The sequence below is a fragment of the Rhododendron vialii genome, chromosome 10a, assembly GCF_030253575.1.
Source record: "Rhododendron vialii isolate Sample 1 chromosome 10a, ASM3025357v1".
Classification (NCBI taxonomy): Eukaryota; Viridiplantae; Streptophyta; class Magnoliopsida; order Ericales; family Ericaceae; genus Rhododendron; species Rhododendron vialii.
The window spans coordinates 16,747,858-16,768,508 of record NC_080566.1 but is presented as its reverse complement, the minus strand read 5'-3'; the positions used below and the strand labels follow the sequence as shown (position 1 = coordinate 16,768,508).

Genomic DNA, 20,651 nt, shown 5'->3' with positions numbered 1-20,651 from the left:
AATTATGGGTTTTCAGAGAGAGAGAGAGAGAGAGAGAGAGAGAGAGAGAAGCCGGGGTTCATTTGTTCATGATTTTTCCTTCTTGTACTTCATGTTTAGGAATTCAGGGAGTTCATTTGTTCTGTTTTCTTCTTGTGAACTTTCCCCTTCTTTAAGTAGTCTTCTTCTCTTTTAAGTAGTGTCGGGGTTTCTTCTATTGTTGTTAGCTAATATTGCCCAAGTTGTTTTCAGAGTAATTGTGAGACCCATTTCTATTTTAAAAGACAGGATACAAGTTACTCATATTCCATGAGGGCCTAGAAGAGAACTTTTAAAGTTAGAAGGGTTCACTTTCAAATAGTGAAAGTTTGGATGTGCTGTGTGTGCACGTGGAAGACAGTTGAAACGCAAGTGTGCATGTGTGAAACATATCTACTGGAATAGAACAAAAACAAAAAATAAATAAAACAAAACAAAAGGGAGGGTTGGATCTTTAGCTAGAGAGAGAGAGAGAGAGAGAGAGAGAGAGAGGGAGGGAGGGAGAGGGTGTGATGGGGAAGATTCGAACTTCAATTGCGGTAGGTAATTCTTAGCCTCTTTTGCTATTGATCAATTAATGCATCTTGTAATTGAACTGGTTGTTCTTGGGGTTTCAATTAAGATTGGTACCCTTGAAACAAGTTTAAGAGTTGTATTCCATTGTTTTCTCCTAGAATAGCTCGAATTGGTGACTGGAAGCACAGAATTAGGTCTGAGGTAATAAAGTTTGTTGCAACTAGGGCTGAATTCCAATGTTACGGGTTGGTAAGCTGAGGGAATTGACTGAATCTATTTCTATGTTTGCTTGTTTTGGCTAAAATTGTTTATTAAAAAGCAAGAATTTTGTGCTAGATGCTGGAAATAACCTTCATAGCTGCTGTAAATGTATCTTAAGTGCTGAATTTCTTTTTAATCTACCACAATACAAGCCGAAAGGCTAATAGTTAATTGCACAAGTGCTGGAATTGGATTTATAGTTGCTAGAAATAAGCTTTGTGTCTATTGTAGATCTACTGTAAATGAATGCTTAGAGCTGAATTGCATCTTAATCTGTTAGGACTTGTATCAGAAACTAGAAATCAATTGTTATATCTATTGAAGGAAAGAGTATTAGAGAATAATGGTTGCAATCCTTTCTTTTTACGAGTATCTCAATATTGATACATACATGTGTGGATTAATGTGTTACACGCCAAGTTCAGAGGCGGCGACGAGTACCGTGACTCCACGTAGGGAGTGAGCTTGTGTTGGTACCTTTTTGCTTGGCCTCAAAGTGAGTGTATCATCTCAAATAATTAAGGAAATTTAAGTTTATTATGATAGTTTTATTGAGTTATTGGTGGACTGAATTGTTGCTGGATTTGGCTATTGTTGGTTGAGTTGGAATTGTCTATTGCCGACTGAGATGGTATTACAAATTTGGGTGGTTGCGTGTGGACGTGGGCCCGAGGTGCCTATGTTCACTAGACATAATGAGAATCCGGCCCGAGTTGCCGATGCCTGCTAGACTTGAGGATGAGCGGGGCCCAAGGTGCCCAATGAATCATAAAGAGCGAGGCCCGAGGACTAGGAAGAGAATTAACCCTAACCCCCACACAATGAATCACTTAAACTAGACACAATGTTCATACTAAGTACCTGGTATTATGATTGGTGGGAGGTTGTTAAAGTCTTGGTTTATGTACAGTTTGATATTTTGGCCTATGGTGACTACATTATCTTGCCATAATACATGCCTTTAGCTTAAATGAGTTGGTTCATCCACTAGGCACCGTGCTTATGTCTTGAATGTTTCTTTTTTAGGTGCGTGGGTTCACTGCAGAGTCTAGATAGGACGAGTTGTGGATGGTGTAGTTCGGACTTTTGATTCCCTTGCATATGTGGATAGTTTTGGGTATCTTTAATGTTGTAAATACTAGTGAGCTTGTCATGTGTATCATATTTTTTGGAATATTCGCAAGTTGAGTTTTTTTTTTTTGTGGGTTTGACTTCGGGCTGGCTGGTGCATTATCTTTATTACTTGAGCGGTGCCAGGGTGTGGGTTCATCCCATTTGGAAAACAGTATATTGTGGTAATTTATGGGATGGGCTGTTACAGTAACCTTTATGATTCTGACTGTTTCATTGCAGACACATAATACGGATAGCAAAAGAAGTACATGCAAACTTGCAAAGGGATTTTAAAGGACATGAAAGGATTCTGGCATTAGGTATGGTTATTGGGCTTCCCTTTTGAATCTTTCAAGTCTTGAATTGATATGTTGCCAATACGTTATACTCCATTACTGTTTTACAATCATGAGCATTTTATTTTTGTGTTATGTGTTATGTGTGATTGTTTAATATTGTACTATATCTTAATAAAGAGAAATATGATTGGTTGTTGTTTGTAAATTTGGTCCTCTCTGTTCATAGTTTCTAGGTTAATATACAGAACCAATTAATCTTTACATCACGATGACAGCTGCATTATATGGCGCTTGATTTATTTATTTATTTGCAGGTCGTCGATTAAGGGGGATTGTTATGCAAAGTTAAGAAAGGTAAGTAATAGGAATGCTTGGGTCTATATTGTACATAACTTAGTTTCTAGAATCCAAAAAATTGAACAGACAAATCCATTTTCCTACTTTTTTTTTAGGATCATTCTCATACTTTCTCAATTTCTCCCCAGGTTTTACAGAGTTCTGTCGTGCTAATTCATAGATTTGGTTTCATAGGAATAAAAAAGGAGGTTTGTTGTTCACCATGTTTGTTCTTTTCCAAACCGAAACTTTCAGATTCTCGAACTGTCTTAATTTGAAATTAATTGAAGTTATTTGGCCCTTTTCAGCCTCTGAATGTATTCCCCCAATATGCTTACTATTTCCTTGTGAGCTTGATATATTGCTTGCCTTTTAGTTGCAAGAACTTGTATTTAATATTTGGTAGTAGTACTATTGGTATCTTTAAAATTGCACGCAAAATTTCTGTGGCATATTCTGTGAAGATTGATTGTTAATGTGTCTGCTTAGTGCAGATTGAGTCTTCTTGGTTGTGTGGATTGTCTTAGAGGGACAAAAAATCTGAAGCATACGTTTATTCAAAAATTGTACACGAAACTTCAAAAGGGTGGGTGGCTATTGGTTTTGTTCTCAAGTAAACCTAAGAATCAATGGAATGCCATCACAAAGCACCCTATTCCTGCTGGGTATGGTGCTTGGTCTTCAATGGTTATGAGGTACGGTCCCTTCATTCCTTTGTTTGTCACTGTGATAAATTCACTAAATGAAGGATACTAAAAAGTTTAATTGGGTCTACCTCGTTCTATATTAGATGATATGATGTCGAAATGTTGCTAACACTTTATTCTCCTGTATACCAGAACTGTGTATACAGTTAGATGTTCCATTTTCATGCAGATACTACTACTATTTACTATATGGTTCTTAAATGCAGATGTTTTTTCTCCATAAGTGTGTTCTTCAAGCCATTGTCTAGGGACATGGTTGACCTTTTCCTTTCTGCTATTGGCAAAGAACTCCAAGCCTTTAGTTGTTTTTTTGTTATTGTTCATCACTCATTTGTTTGCCTTGAAATAACTTTATTAGGCTTCCTGGAATAGCATCTATGATGAACTCATTGTCTGATCATACATGTGAATTCACGCTTCTCTTTTTCTTCATCTTCTTTATCTTTTTCTCTTGGTTGCTCTTTCTGGAAGGTTCACTGCTCCGTATGAGCTATGTCAAATATACACCTTGGCCTAAGATAGTTGAATCTGCTAATGCTGCTGCTTCAACTTTTTTTTTCCCTATTTTTCTTTTGCTTTTATCTTCGTTTGTTTTATTGAAACACTGTGTGATGCTCAGATGCCTATGAAGTATGAACTATGCTAGGCTGATCCTTTTGGAAGGATTTCCCTTAGGTTTAGGTTTAGGTACAGAAATTTTGTGAAGGATCATGCTAAATGGTTGTAGTGTTGGAGGATTACCTTTGATGAAGTGCAGCAATATATACCTCTTTACTCCTTTCGGATGCACCATTGCCTCTTGGATTGTGCTGCGTTTTGGAATCACTAGATCTCTCTTCAGTCTTCTTGGACGAGCCCTCGTGTTTTGGAATGCGTGGGGTCAATAAACCTGGAATTTCATTTTTCTTTTTCAACAAACAAACTTAAAATCTTTTTTGTTATTTGACATCACCAGCACCATTGAAACGATTGGAAAATGTCGCAGACTGGGTGAGGAGCTGCAAATGGATAGCAGTGAATATCTTTCAAGACTAAGAAACACACTGTAGAAGCAGGGTTTCTGCATAAAAGCTGTAATTAGCAGCCATATGGATGCTTTTACCAGCCTGCACTCAAGTAATGAAATATGTTTATTTGTGGATCTATTGTGTTCATTGAGGCATTAAATTTGTGTGTGTGTTTATTGGTGGATTTCTATTTTGAGTTTGTGAATCCATATATGCTTTTTGGCACAAGTTTTCGGTGTTTGTCGGTTTTGCATAGAATTTTAAAAATTGCCCTTTTACAGCCGTGTGTGGTGTTTGGATGTTTGGATTGTTTTGTGTTTCCATTTTTCCCTTTTTGGTTTTTTGGTCGATCTCTATTGCTTGAAATACAATTGTGGGTTCCAATCCTTTGGTTTTAGATATTGTTTTTGTAAAAAAGGGTTTTAATTTGTTCCTCTGTAGTGTGTTTGATTTCTTGTCCTCTTTTTCAATTTGCAGTCTCAAAACATAATTCCACTTTGTTTCATTTCCATAAACTAGTCGTGTTGATGCAGTTGTGTTTGGGCATATTCTTGCATGTGCATGTGTAGGCCAGTTGCTTTTTTAGAAAAAAGGGCAAAGTAGTTGACAAAAGGTGTAGTTCATGCCTGCTAAACACAAAGATATCCTTGAACTCTTTTTTTTTTTCCGTTCCCAATCGAATCTTTGAACTTCATGATCCGTATATATGGATTCTCTTGATGAATAGGTTTAAAGTTTGGCCAGTGCATGTTATGAAGAATAGATTGGAGTCTGGGTGTAATGAATTCTGCAATCAAAATCATTTGAGACATGGATTTAGGGTTATCTTTGGTCTTCAGCTTACATGGATTTTAAAGTTTGGCCACAACCAATTTGTCTTGAAGTGAAGCTGTTTGTCTATATCGATCAACCTATGTCCACGACCAATTTGTCTTTTTAGTGAAATTGGTTTGAATCTGCAGCTATGCACCATGCTTTCCCTTTATAGGTGCAAAGAAGCAGTGATATTGTTGTAGTGCCATGCCTTGTATTGAAAAGAGCACACAAGACCAACCATTGAGGGTATGAGAATGGCTGCTTAAAGCAGAGTTTAATCCCCTTAAAATATTGATGAACTTTGCTAGCTTAGGAAACTTGTAAGCACTGATCTATGGGTTAACTGTTTTGTACTTTCCAATCCTTACATTTGTTTATGATGATTTGCTTTTATAACAAAAAGCAACTCTAGCTTTTTCCCTTAATTCTGATGAGATTTCTTTTCAGGCCATATGGGGATTCACACTATTCTTTCTTTCAAAGGGCTAACCTCCCTCAACAGGTAAAGCACTCATATCTTACTTCTCATTTGCATGTAAAATCAGTTTAGCACATTCATGGATTGGAACTTGTGAATAATTGGCTTTAAACGAAAAAATATTTTGTACTATCTACAGTTCAGTTATTAAGTTGTCTATCTTGAGTTCAGATACCTTGTGACAATGATAGAGGTTTTACTTTTCAATTCACAATTTCTGGATTCCTAATATGTAATAGGTGGCACTTCTTGCAACACGTGTGCGTTAGGGATTGAAAGTTCTGTCTGCAACGAAAGCTAGCGCGAGAATTGACCCAGCAAAAATTTGTGTGGTTGATTTGAAAGGGTTGACAAATGACCCACTATCTCAAGCCATAATTCTTTTCGTGTGCATGATTTGCTTTCTAAGCACCTTTGAACCATGTACCTAACTACCATAAACTTTACTACTAAAAAACTACTCTCCCATCTTTAATTAGGGTAGGCAATATATAATTTACATGTGCATCAGCAAGACTTTGTGCTACCTTAAGCAATGTAATATACATTCATAACTCTTCTACTATCATTCCTGCATTTCCACCTTGACCTTTACAAACATTAATCTTTGCTCTGAAACAAAATAGTATATCCTCTTCAACGGGCACATGACATTCGTGCTTTGCACGTGGCCGCACCTAGTATTATATTATTTTATATTTATTATATATATATATATATATATATATATATATATATATATATATATATATAAAGAAGGAGGGTTTTGGTTTGCAAGTTTTCAATTTGGGACCGATTTGCCCTTTAATTTTGCCCATTTTACGGATTGCCCAAGGCATGGGGGTAATTCTGTCATTTTGCTCCCGCCTGCGTCCGTATGCAGCTGTTGCATACGGCGTATACATTTTTTTGTTTCTCTCTCTACATCTTAACAGAGCCGAGATGGTTCCAGACGATTTCTGGGGTTTCTTGGCCGTGGATATTCCGATCGGTTGTTATACGGTGCTCTTTCTCCGATCTTGTCGGCAGTTGTTACTCTTTCTGGTCAGGTTGGGTTCCTCTTTCTCTTCTCTGATTTCTTCTTCGATCGGAAAAGACTCTTCTCTCTCTCCGTTCTGCATATTCTGGTCTCTCCGTTCTGCATATTCTGGTTTAGGGTTTTCTGTTGGGAGTAAAAGCAAAGAAGAAATGGGCCAACAGTTGCAGATGGCGTGAGAAAATTTATACGTCGACGACGTTTTGCGGGGTAATGCGTCATCATCACTTGATGATTCAAACACTAATTGATATTCGTCAAAAAAACTAAACCATCAACAAGATTTTGCTGGTTTGTACTCGATCCCTAATATTTACTTTTAGGGTTTTTGATTTTACGAAGTTCCAACTGTTAATATTTTCCTACTATGCAATTTTTTCCCTACTTCTTTTTCCCACCGTTTCTCTCTCGCTCGTCTCGGACTATCAACGGTCTCAATCAGAGGTCTGAAACCCTCTCTCAAGAATGAAAGGTGAAATTTACAAATCTATTTGTCTTTTTGGGTAGTGTTTATCCAATATCTTGCCCAGATATGCTCGCAGAACTACTAACCATGATTTGGCTATTTTTTTGTCGCTTTTTACAGTTATTGTGAGATGCCTTGAACTTTCATATTCGGGACGGCATCCAGGAGGTAGAGTTTTTTGTTTTGTGTACCGATGAATGTAGATGTCGCTCAAATTGATGTACGTATGAACCAATAAAATGAGCATCCACAATTTTGTAAAAGGAATGCAAGGGTGGCCTGTTCCAACTTGCCAAAATCAAAATTCAGAAAAAATATAGCAATGATAGCCAGTAAATCAACAATGACTCTGTATAGTTGGACTTAGTCATATGATCTAAAGCCCAGTTTGATTTGCTTCTCATAACACTTGTAAACATTCCCTTACGGATTGGAGAAAAAATGAATAGGTTCCATTTGCGACATAACAGAGTAATCAACTGAAGTTTGACATATTTGTTTTCCCTTGAATCGAGAAGTCTAGACTAGAACAATGGTGGGTGAAGTAGTCTGCCTTTTTTTGATACTCTACTGTTGAAATTCAATACGTGTAATATTTAGCTCACTTTTTTGTAATACTTCTGATTAGATACATTGAAGAAAACTATTTGCAAATTCGTGATGTTGAATGAGAGCTGGCAAAACTTTCCTCGTAGGTGAAGCTAACAGTTGGACAGGTTGGGTCATTGTCATGACTTGCTTTTAAATTTTTTTTAAATTCCTCTTATTTTCTTCTTATGGGTACAATTATGATATTTATGATTGTTGCTCTGTTGTATGGCCTAAGCTCTTGAACGCATGAGATAGAAAAATTGATTTGTCAACTAAAACCATTCGAGTTGCAGTCATAACAAGTAAAAAAGGTTTGTCGCTTTTAAGTTCTAACTAATTGATTAACCCTATGACTTACGTGCTTTAGTCCTTGAAAATATGAAAATGGTTCTTCTTTACCATCATAGAACATGTCTATAATATGTGCTTAGCTCTTCCTCCTTTACGCTCAAGTCGTGATCGAATACCTTATGTAGATATATGTTGAGGGTTCTACTCTTGAAAGCTTTTTTATATTGAGCAATAAGTGAAGGAGCTTGACCAATCCCATTGAGGGAAGTTGTGGAAAGAGAAAGGGACTGGAAACAAATACAATTATTAATGTTGTCATTGTTTATATCCTATCGTTATATCCTACCGTTATTTATTTATTTATTTATTATATATATCCTCCTCCTATATATAAAGGACGAGTTTTTCAGAGGTATTTTCAATTTGGGACCAATTTATCCTTTAATTTCAACCATTTTACGGATTGCCCAGGGTATGGGGGTAGTTGCGTCATTTTGCTCCCGCCTGTCGTCTACAGCTGTCGCCATTCGGCGTTCCCTGCTTCTTTTATCGCGTGTTGTGCTCATCTCCATTCACAGCACCTCTCTCTCGCCTCCCTCTCTGTTTTCTCTCTCTGTCCACTCCTCTCTGCCCCTCCGTTCTGCCACCACTGGAGAGCATCGCACCACCACACCGATTCTCTACTCCATCAACGGCATCACCATCAGGTATCTATCTTTCTCCCTCTCTCTTCTCCCATTCTATCTTCTTCTTCTTCTTCTTCTTCTTTTTGGGTGGGTTTTGCTTCCAGGTTCCGTTGATTTGTTGATGTTGTTGTTTTCCCGTTCACGTAATGTATTGCCGCCATTTTAGTGGGTCTTTATTGTTTATTTTTTGGTTTGGTTCGTGTGTGTGCTCTGTGCATGTCAAGCTATGTTAGGGTTTTCGGTTGTGGATTTTGGGTTTGGCCATCGATTTGTTGGTCATCTCCTCAAAAGGGTTGTGGGTTTTGGGTTTGGTCGTCGGCTTGCTGGTTAGTGTGAAACTGCTCAGGACAAGATTTTGTTCTCTTCTCATTCTCTTCAGATCGAATCGAAGAACTCAACAATGTTCAGATTGAATCGAAGAATTCAATGATCTGTGTCTTGACTCGAGATTCTGATGATTGTTGATTTTGCCGATTTCTCTTCCATTCAGCGATGTTCGGCTTTCAAGTAAATCAATTTTTAGGGCTTATTTCTTGGTAAGATTCCTTAGGGATTTTGTTAGGTCTTTTTGTTTTGGTATGATTTTGTAACTAGATCAGCTGATTTGGATAAGGAATTTTCTTTGCTTAACGATCTAAAGATTGTCGATCTACTGACCATATAACTTGTGCAATATACATTCATTGTGCTATATCTGAATGTGGGAGCTTGAAGATCGGCATTATCACAATGAATGGTCACCAGATCTTCAATCTTCTCTCTTCATTTTACCAATAAATATACCTTTTTTTTATCTAAAATAAAATATGTCCTCTTCAACATGCTAACAAAGTGATGATTGGTCGTCTCTCAATGGGGCAACTGTTTTTGCAGCCATGGTGAGAAACACCTTTTCTTGTGCTATATCTGAGCCTTAACCTCTTTGTTTTGTTGAGAAAATGGGACCATTGTATGTTTGCTTTTTGTTGCTTTCTTCTTAAATTCTAGAGCTATTTTTTAGAAGTCAAAAGTTACAAGTAATAAGATTTTTGGGTTTGCATATTCAGCTACTATTAGGCATTATTCTTCAATGATCACTGTTGTTGATTAGGGTGTCTTATCTTAAAAGTAAGCATTCTACATGTTCGACAAAATGAGAAAGACACAAGCGCGCGCTTATGGATAACCCATCTTACCAAATGATTTTGTGCAATCTATAGAGCCTTAAATGCCACATTACACAGTGTTTTTGCGAAATACTAATTGCTTTTATTTTCATCCTATCATAATGCCTGCTCTTTGTTTTGTCTCTCTCTCTCTCTCTCTCTCTCTCTCTCTCTCTCTCTCTCTTTCTCTCTCTCTCTCTCCTCTTTGTTTTGTCCCTCTCTCTCTTGACAGCTTCGAAACACCATTCAAAGTCTGAGATATGCCTTCCCTATGCCGCACCCATTTTCCTGGCAAGATTCGGTAAGCATACAGCTTTTATAGAATCTTCATGTTTCGAAAAAAATGGTGGTTGTTTTATAGTCTAAAATAGCTTCCTCAAGATTCAGGTAATTATAGTCATAAATAGGGCTTTTGGCTTTTTCATAGTTCTATTACTGTGTTGCAAAAGCAAAAGACAAATCGGCTTTGTTTTAGAACGGGAAGAAGTTATTGGGGTATGTAAGATTCTACATCCCTTTTTCCCTCACCTGATCCTGGAATCCAATGGGCTCTCTGACAAATGACCTATATTGTTGAGCTCTTAAGTTTCTTACAAGTTTTCTTCTTGCATTTCCCATTTTCCATATTCTATTCATTGTGTTCTTTTTAAACTGCCGCTTCCATCATTAGCAGGATTCCAAGTAACGAAGAATAGGAAAATCTTTGCTTTCTAAAGTTTTAGAAAAGATGGTCTACCAGTAAATCCCATACTCCATTTAGATTTATGTTTAACTATGCTGATCAAAATCTTGGGTTAAGCTAAATGACCATATCTTTGTTTAGCTATGATATAAACTATGTAGAATGACGATATCTTTGGTTCTGTGCCCCGAGTTCCCTCAGGACAACCTGCTTCTCAGATTGAATTGTCCATGTTTGTACAATGGTTCTCTCTCTCTCTCTCTCTCTCTCTCTCTCTCTCTCTCTCTCTCTCTCTCTCTCATTTGTAATTAATATAAGGAAGAGACAAAAAATAGATCTTATTATTAAGCCTAATGTTATCATGATATCACGTGCTTTCCTTATTATCTGATAGGTGCTTTGGTCCCATCTGTCATGTCATTCTGCTTTCATGACAGAAAAGTGTATACCAATCTGGGTCTCATTATCTTCTAGGAGCAGCATCTGGCATGATAGTATTGATACGTAAATGTGATAATTTTGTCCCTTTTTGTCACCTAAACTTTGTGCACTATTTAAATTCCTTTTGAATCCCTTTGCTAATGAGAGCCTTGGCTATGGTGCTTTGAACAATAGGTGCTTTAGTCGTGGACTCTTTTACTTCAAAATAAATTAAATAAATCGTATTGAAAATTGCATTTCAAGTAGGGAGGATTAGCAAACTCCTCAATTGCATACGCACGAATCCCTTTATTGAGCATGCCGTCTCATCAAAGTTGAGAATTTTAGTAGTATGGAGTTCATATTTTTTACGCCTTATTTTCTTATATCTTTTGGTTATTGTTTCATGTTATATGTTCATATCTTTTAGTTATCTTATGTCTTTTGGTGTCTTATATCAGGTATGGATCCATTTGGTAGTAATACCCTGAATCAGCCTAAAGCAAGTCTCAATAGCCCTCAGGCTAAAGACGTAGGGAAGAAAAGTGTAGATAAGAAGGCAATAGTGGATGAAGAAATGAAGAGAATGAATAAACTTCCTGCAAATAGTGCATATTCTACTCATCGGTTGAGGGTTCTCGATAAAGTCCTGTAACTTTTGTCCATTCAGGTAGAAAAACATAATGACTGCATTTTTTTTTTTGTTTTTCAGTTATAAATTCCGAGTTCATATTGCAAGCATGCATTTGCAAAGTCACAAGGCATATTTAAATATGTCCACTTGTAGCTTTTATTCAGCCATAGTATTTTTGGGATGCTGCAACATTTGTTCAAAATTCATCCCATCTTCTGGTTTCCTGAATATAGTAAGTTTATAGATTGTGCCCATCTCGTCAAATGATTTCTATGGTTCCGGTGACCATCCTGCTTCATGGTGCCCATTGGCTCTTATAGGCTGATGGATTACTAGAATCCTTGAAGTCAATTGGTTAACTTCAGCGTATGAATTCAAATGCTCTTACATTCTAGGTTCTATTGAATAATGGGTGATATCCCACTTATGAGGTAGTAGCTTTAATTCTTCGATGCATTCTTCCCAATACAAGGAATATACTTTGAATGGAATACAATACGCTTATTAGTAGTAGGTTGATTCGTTGGATGCATTTCCCCCCGATTGGATCTCTAATTTTGATGACATATTTATTGAGTCTACCTATGTACATCCGCTGCTCTTACAGTTTACTCTTACTAATTTTCAGAAGTATGATGTCTTCTATTTCCATGTTTTCTTTGATTCCAGAGATCCACATCGCAGGAGGAGGGATTGGAGTTTCTTTTTGCAAGTCTTTCTATGTGAATAGAAATCCAGATTGTCCAAGCAGTGGTCAGTTTGGTTTCAAGTATTGCTCCCTCTTTCAATATTTTGATGGTATTATACTCCAAATCCCAATCATACATCAGTCTGTGCATTTTTGCATTTAAGTAATAGACTTTATTATGCTGTCCCATCTTTGGTTACTATAGTCGTATTTTAATTACAGGACATTCGGTTCCAACTCTATCTCTGACATCTTTTGAGAACGTAAGAGCAACATTGATTCAAAGTGCTTTATGGTCAGCTATATATTTTGTCAAAATTTCAACTTGCGGGAAACTTATCATACCCATCCAACTTGATAAATTCAGTTTTTGCTTCATTTTCTCTTCCGTGAGCACTCATTATATATATTTTCCAGTTATATGTGTGTGTGTGTGTGCGCTTCAGCTTGATTCGGTCCTGAGTTTCCATAATTAGTGGAAATTTCCAGGAGCAATCAAGCATCCCTTGGTTCATAATCAAGGCGAACAATTTTATATTCTAGATATTAGTTTTTCGGTTGAAATTCATTCTTTTGCATGCTTTTGATTTTGACTTATTCTGAATCATTTCTTCTTTGTTGGTTTATACTTATTAATTCCATTCAGTCCTTGAATGATACTGAAATTAGAACTAAATATGAACATGCAACAGATATACATCTTTGCCCCTTTGTATGTGCATATCCTCTAGCTATGGGATTGGTTCTGATTGTTTCATTTTCTAGAGTATGACATGTACGCTCTCTGCATCCACCTAATTTTCGACAGTAGGTACGCTAGGTTTGTAAATTAAAAGGGCCTAATTTTTGTATGAGGCTTTTAAACCTAATAATAAGCATTTTATAGAGGTTGACTGTTGAAGTACAGTTTTTTGTGTCAGTTGCCTTTTATGGGAAAAGTGGTTTTGGAGGCTAATCAAAACCCAATTCCTTATTTCTTAGTTTGAGAATAGATTATTCGTTTGAGGAGCTTTTGTCCTCATTTTTGAGAAATAGACAATCATTGAAGGCGGATCAAAAAAAAAAAAAAAGACAATCATTGAAGGTACTACTATACGTTGCTTTTGTGGAACAATTTCTCAGCTTGAGTAGTCTGCTTCAGAATCAACTCAATTTCCTTTGCATTTACTTGTCTGCTACTTGCTCTCATTTTGAGTCTGAAGCCCACCTTTAACAACTTTGGGGACAAATGTTAGCCCGAATAATTTTGATAACATGGATTTTTCTGTTTTGTAAACTAGATGAAATCAAAACAGCATCGCTACCTTCAGTTCTTCTAGCCGATGCTTATCCTCTGCAATTTGCATATGTTTACACACCGGAGGTCTCATTCAATCAGGTTCTCTCCTAATTTACACTAACTGAGTCATATTTGTTACTTAATTTACCACATTACCAAATGAGAACTATATCGCAGGTTTTCACACATCATTTCAAGAGTTCCTTCCATGATCAGACCATTGTTGAAATTGTTTTCCACATGAATAATTTTGAGTGGAAAGTACCGCAACAAAAGGGCCGTCTCAGCCTATTCGCATGGAAATTTTACAGAATAGATTGAGGTTACAGGACTCTGACAAGGTCTCTGTTGCTGATAAAGACTTACTGTAGATCTCAGTTCTAAGAATCATGTCTTATGTATATATTTCTAGGCTGATCTTGCTAGACAAGCCGTGAACTAGATTTCTTTCTTAAGATTGTTTTCAGTTCCCGAACTTTATAGTTTGGAGAACAACATTGCACAAAGATTTTCTTAAGCTATTTTGCGGAACCAACGTGCTCTGTGCGTCGGATAGAAAAAAAAAAGAGGTGCTCTGTACTTTGTCCATAATGTGAGTAGTACTGTGCACAATTGCATGAGTGTGTTCCTGCTTCGGTTAGCTATTGCGCGTCTCCCTATTCAACTTTTTGGCCATCTGCTCACATAACACCTGATCTTTTTGTGTCAATACTTAACCTAGCAAATCTTAGTGTCAATACTTTGCTTTCCTTCCAAACCTTCATCTTGTAATACTTTCCAATAGCTAAGGAATCTGGTTACGTGTCTTCTTTAACAATTTCAAGCCTTCATTACTACCATTTTCTACCCCTGCTCTTCCCTTGGTTAATACTACCGTTTACCAACATCTAATGCCAAACCTCATGGAAAGCTCATGCTACATACGCTATGCTTCTTGATCTGCTCATATGCCATTTCCAATCAATTTCCAAACCCAATATGAGCTTCAACATGCTAACAAAGAGGAACAACATTCATTTCAGCCACAAACCACAAAAAAATATCCTCTTCAACGGGCATGATTCTCGTGCCTAGCACGAGGCCGAACCTAGTATATATATATATATATATATATATATTATTATTATTATTATATCCATCCTCCTAAATAATAAAAACAGGTTCGAGAGATGCCAATTTTGGCTCGATTTTTCCAATTAAATCCCTCAATTGGGCAGCCTCAAGGCTGGAGGTTGAGGGTAATTACGTCCATTTGCTTGCTTCTATTTTCGTAATTACGAGTGTTTTGGAGGGCAATTGAAAGTGTGCCATTCCTGTGGGAGTGCACGTGTTCTTCTCACGTCCAAGTATTTCTCGCCAACTTTACTCTCCCTCCCTTCCCGAAGTTACACACCGCTGCAACATCTCTCTGGTCATCCCCTGCCTCTCTCTCTCTCTCTCTCTCTCTCTCTCTCTCTCTCTCTCTCTCTCTCTCTCTCTCTCGCCGGAAGCTTCAAAGACCATCTACGAATTAGAGATCCAATTGGGCATCTTACGTATGAATTCAAGCTCCGGTCTCTTGCCCTGCCTCCATAAAGGAAGAAGATCTCATCCCCTCCGTGCGTTGAACTTTGAAGAACGAAGATCGTCAACGCTTTGATCGTCGATTCATGGGTAATCTCTTTCGGCCTTTCGACCTTCTGTTCAAAGTATTTTTTAGGGTTATCTCTCTTAGTCATTGAAAGTAATTGTTTGTGTAAGCATTTTCTGTGCGATTGAGTTAGCTATGCAAGTGCAGAAAATTTCAAGTTTGTTGTCGCTCAGAATTACTTTCTTCGAGCAACAGAGGTTGATTTACAGAGGCTGGATTTTGAAGGACGACCAAACCCTAGATAGCTAAGGACTACTGTTTGGCTTGATTTAATTTTAAAGCATTTTGCCACTGTGTGTTTGTTAGGATTTTGTGCTTTTGTGTTTTTTTTTTTGGTTGCTTTTTGTGGTGCATTTGTCCTTTTGTGTATATGATGTATGTTTAGGAAGGGAAAATATGGCTTCGATCTGCTGGAGATGGCTTTGATTGTGCATATTTTTGGGGCGTTTTGATGTTCTTGACATTTGGAAGAAAAAGGAGTTTGCGGTTGTATGCATGTGTTTGGATCTTATATATAATGCGAGTAGATTCTTTCCCTTGCGCTATTCTGGATCGTTGGGTTTTCCTGATCTTTTGGAGATGGTTTTGTATATGATGTGTAAATTTTTTTTTTGGAGGAAGGAAAATATATGGCTTCCACAACACATGGAGCTCAATATCACACGTCAAGGCCAAAAAATGGTTTTGAAAATTGATTGGGGTATCAAGAGATGAATGATAGCTAGCTTGTGCTTATCCGAGAGGCATCTTTAAGCTGCACCTCAGGTGATGCTATCATTATCGCTTTTGAAATATAGAAAGACGGTAGTATGTCTTCTAGAGATTAAGTGTATATCCTATCAAAAACTACATGAAATTCATTAACCAAATAGGGTTTTTTTTTTGTTTCCTGTGATTTCTTTTAAGTTTTAGGCGGACATGACGAAGAAGGATTCTAATTTCATTGAGTTGCTCGAGGGCGAGCTCAGAAGTTCAGAAGGATTTTTAATAGAGAAAAAGGAAGAGTACATCATCGTCAATGTCATGCTGCATTTAAGTTTTGGGCCTAGGTGCCCATAGTATTGTTTTTATTTATTGCTATAGAAACTATTGAAATTCTAATGCTTTTCAGAATCATTAGGAGGCTCTCTTTTCTAACATCCAAGTTTTTTGTAGTAGCCAACCGATTAGGAGGCTCTCTTTTCTAACATCCAAGTTTTTTGTAGTTGCCAACCGATTTGGACGCAAATAGCCATCAGCCTTTAGGTGAATAAGTCTTGACTTTCCAGATCTCCCTTTGCTAGGTGGAACCATCAATTGGGTTAACAGGACTCATCAACACTTGCCAAATGCATGGCCCAACCGTGGGTTGAATAGCTCATGTGTCCTGCGATGCTCTCAACTAATTTTTAACGGTGTCCAATCGGGGCTCTGAAAGCTCATCACTCTTGCACTATTTTGTTTTACAGTTACATCATTAGTCGTGGGATTAAATGTCAAATCATCTACATATTCACTCTGTCGTTTTGATGAACTCCAGGAGCGCTAGCCTATGAGTTATGACTACGATTAACTCCAAATCCATTTCAGTGGCAGTTGAATATCTACAACTTTAAAGAGCACATACTTGCTTTAAAAAAATGAAGAATGGTGATGAGACGAGGTCAATGTGTTTTGCTTTTACCGGTGTAACGTATTTGAGGGTTTTGCTTGGTTGCGTCCCTTCGTTGCTGTGTGGTTTCGGATGCCGTTGGGTTGGATTATTTGCTTCCCGAAACCCTGTTACCATTTTGCTGTTTCCCCTTCTTCCTTTGCTGTTACCATTTTGCTGTTTCCTGCGTTCGTATTGTTTTATTTGCTGATCTCTGGATTGTTTCTCCTGGGATCCTGCGTGCGTGCGCCACTTGTAAGGTTCATGTTCCGTTGTATTGCTAGCTGATCTTTGGTTTGGTTTGCTGTTTTTGGGCAAAACCTGCCTCTCTTTTTTTCGTCTGATTTTGTGGTATTTTCCATGTGAGAGTTGTTTGAACCATGATATAATGTATAAATTTTTTCAGCCGGTATGGTTAATTCAAAAATTTGAACGAAGCCCACGGCATCCAAAGATTAGTTTAGTGGTGAACTTTTTTGTCCAATTTTGTTATTATTTTGCTTATTGAACTGGATTTGTTATGTTTTCATAGAAATTTTTTGAGCTGCTGAGGAGAGGAACTGCCGAGGGTCGTGATTCTGCAATCAAATGCTTGCGGACAGCGGTTGCGCCTTATGCCCTCGATGCCTATCCGGTATGCTAACAACTTTCTTTTCCCCATTTTTTGACTTGGGTTGTAATATTGGGCTGGATTTAACTATGTGACCTGGATTCGCCTACTTTAGGTTAATACTTGCATTACCGGAAACTGTAATAACCTAGCAATTACGTGTCAAAACATTGCTTTCGTAAACATTATACACCTCGGTTCTGCAACAGGGAGCTTGTCGATTATACAAATTCCAATGTTAATCTGTTACTTATTTGCTCATCATTTTGCTTAGAAGAAAACAGACAAATGCTCAAGAATTAGAAGCAACGGGCCTTTAGCTAGACAAAATGTACAAAAACTGGTCATAATGATCATCGGATTGTGTTTTACATGAATAAAGGGGAAGAAATGGTTTTGTTGAATGTTTGTTGCTTGAACTAAATTGAAACTCGTTCGGAGGCGAAGTTTATAACCCGGTGCCCTTGTGATGTTCCCTCCTTGGCAAAGAGGGATTTTTGGTTTTTTGTTTTGTTTTTTGTGTGTATCAACTATCGACGATGTGCCATATGTGGTGTTCAGAAGTACTTATCAAAAAAAAAAGAGAAGTGGTGTTCAAAAGTAAATTAATGCTTCAGAGCTGTAAATACCAAGTGTTGATATGACATTTTGATTTGTCACCTTATCCTGTTAGTTTGGACCAACTCTTTTGTGCGTGTCAAATTGTCAATCAACTATTTGGATCGCTTGTAAATAATTTAATGCATATGTTTCTCTTTCTTCTGATTCATTTTTTACCTTTTTGTTTCTTTTGAAGGAAGCATATGAAGAATTTAAGCACGTTTTTCTCGCCTTGATCTTTGACAAAGATGACCAGACTTCTCGGGTCGCAAATGAGGTAGGCTACAATTTATGTATGTATTCCTTTTCAATGCCCACATGTTGGACTTTATGCTTGTTTGTTGTGGTTGTTTTCATTGATAACTAATACAATCACTTGCAAAATTTTAAACTAATAAGGGTAATGACTATGATATGATATGTTGTGCTTTTGGATTCTAAATTTTTGCCTTTTTTTTTTGTTTGGTTTACTTGCTTATTGCTTGGGTGTGCTTAGGGGTGGACATGATATTAAATTTATGATAAATGGAATATAAATCTCAACAGGTCTTGTAGTGCATTGTTTTAAAACAAGAAACTCTTATTTACTTGTTTTTGTGCACCTTCAAGTTTATTTTTGCTTCTTCTCAGCTGTGCTTATGACTTATCCATACACTACACATTGATGTGATAGCTAATAATACATGTGATGTCATATACATATTTTTGAAATAGGAGGGGATTCCATCCATCTATTATTTTGGGATAGAAGTACCTGACTCCAACTACTTGTCAGTTTCCTATCTATGTAAATATATTTGAATGAAGATAAACCAACCTTTTAGTTGAGCAAGTGAAGTGAAGGAAGGCCAACATTGATTATTGACATAGTAATGGAGCCTACGATCTTTTTGATGTGTTGGGTCATATTGTCCTTGGCTTAGTTTCCAGGTGCTTTTTCTGTAGCTGGCCCAATATTTAGAGTTTTCGACTTGTGAGGTCACAATTTAGTATTATGCTCATAAATATTAACATGGACACGAGTCACACGACATGGCACAGCAACATGTTATGATACCGTTACCCACACATAAGTTCGGTCTAAAAGCAATATATGACCTCAAGTTAGGGATAAGAAGAAAAAAGAAGGCGTGAAACATAATTATTGTTTCTATCAAGTTATGGATAAGAAACGACAAGTAATACTAATATTATGGAGATATAATAATAGTAATAACAAAGTCACTCAATAAGTGTTCGAGAACTGATACTCCGCAACAATTTTGATCCCTCCTGTACTTACTAATTTTCTAAAGATTATCTTGACCTCTAAAGTGGCCCAATATGTCTGAGTGAAGTAAAAACACTAAAAGTCGGACGCAGTGGGGCTTTGCCAAGTGCGTTTGAGACTTTGAGCATATTTAGGTCCCGCACATGTCTGATTCATTGAACCAATAGATCTGTTTGTATATAGCAGGGAGTTATAGCAATTGCAGGAGCATAAGAGAATAAATCTTGTTGATGCACTGAAATAAGGTAAGATTCACAGGCAAGCTATATCGGGCTAGATGAGTTGGTAAACAAAGAATTGTTTATGATACGATCGCAGATTTGTAGTTGGAACCTTCTCTCGCAACATGTATTCTCAAGTCAAGATCGTGCAATTATCTTAATTGTAGTTGGTTTTTGTATTTTTGTTTTCCAATAATCAAAGTTTTCAATTGGGGAAAATTTATTGAGTAGTTTATTTGTACAATTATTTGTGATGGAACTTTAATTTCATTAATCAAACTTTAGCTTTTTATCTTATCGATTAGCTGTTGACTATACGAGGAATTGTGCATTAATATTTTGGTGAGACAAAGGTGCGATTTGTGCCATATTGGCATTATATTGTACATTTGAGGTGCACGCTTCACGTGCCTTGCGCCTCAGCATGAGGTGCGAACCTCAGGAGCCCAAGTCGTGTGTTATGAACTGCACTCAAGGTGTTCGTGCCGTTTTGGCTGTGTCTTGCCTCTAGGCGTGCCTTTTAGAACTCTAATAGGAGTAAAGGGAACTATTTGTAAGAAAAAGGAGGATCAGAAACTAGGAGTGGACTTAAATTAGGTGGCAACGTAATGGTAGTTGAAGATAAGTGGTAGTCGAGCTTGGTGTACCAGTCTGGACAAATTCTCCCTCAGATCTAGCGATCTACGGCCGTGGCTGTTAGTTCTGCAGTTGAACAATTTTTCCCCAATCTGCAAATAATAATATTACTTCTGCTTCTGCCAATCATCAGCTAATGCTTTTCCATGTGTAATATGTAGATCGATTAATGCTTTTGACACTTTGATAAATCTATGTAATGTATCTATGTGTGTGCATCAACTAACGCTTTTGCTACTTTCAGCAATCCATGATATATATCTACCCACCTATTTCCATGCCCTACCTGTTTCCATCCACTTCTATTGATTCCAACTGTAAATTACAATCAACACATATCTAGCCTAAATCAAAACTTCTTCCCTTCAACAGGTATGCATTCGTGCTTTGCACGAAGGAGAACCTAGTATATATAAAAGGAGAGTTTCGGTGTGCAACATTTCAATATGGGACCAATTTACCCTTTAATTTCACCCATTTTACCGATTGCCCAGTCTCGATTACAATTTTGCCCCTTGGTTTCGAACAATTTACGGTTTTCCTGGGTTTTAAAATTCACAGATTCTCTCTCCTACCGCTTCACTC

General features: G+C 37.2%; 4 long non-coding RNA genes across 7 annotated transcripts; all 4 read left to right on the top strand.

Annotated features, from left to right (window-relative positions):
- Nucleotides 1-511: 511 nt before the first annotated feature.
- LOC131303716 (uncharacterized) lies at nt 512-5,654 on the top strand. Of its 4 annotated transcripts, none has more exons than XR_009192145.1 (5): nt 512-1,291; nt 3,033-3,238; nt 4,236-4,366; nt 5,220-5,393; nt 5,521-5,654. It is a non-coding gene; the product is annotated as an uncharacterized LOC131303716 (long non-coding RNA). The 4 variants fall into 4 exon arrangements; XR_009192143.1 differs by having other exon boundaries at nt 513-1,291; nt 3,044-3,238; XR_009192144.1 differs by having other exon boundaries at nt 513-1,291; nt 3,038-3,238.
- A 1,335-nt stretch (nt 5,655-6,989) lies between these two features.
- LOC131303722 (uncharacterized) lies at nt 6,990-8,255 on the top strand. Its single transcript, XR_009192155.1, has 3 exons — nt 6,990-7,059; nt 7,174-7,221; nt 7,682-8,255. It is a non-coding gene; the product is annotated as an uncharacterized LOC131303722 (long non-coding RNA).
- Nucleotides 8,256-10,073: 1,818 nt separating this feature from the next.
- LOC131303718 (uncharacterized) lies at nt 10,074-12,568 on the top strand. Its single transcript, XR_009192149.1, has 3 exons — nt 10,074-10,265; nt 11,330-11,538; nt 12,172-12,568. It is a non-coding gene; the product is annotated as an uncharacterized LOC131303718 (long non-coding RNA).
- A 2,560-nt stretch (nt 12,569-15,128) lies between these two features.
- Nucleotides 15,129-16,717, top strand: LOC131303727 (uncharacterized). The gene is made up of 3 exons (XR_009192160.1): nt 15,129-15,356; nt 16,006-16,243; nt 16,305-16,717. It is a non-coding gene; the product is annotated as an uncharacterized LOC131303727 (long non-coding RNA).
- Nucleotides 16,718-20,651: the final 3,934 nt, after the last annotated feature.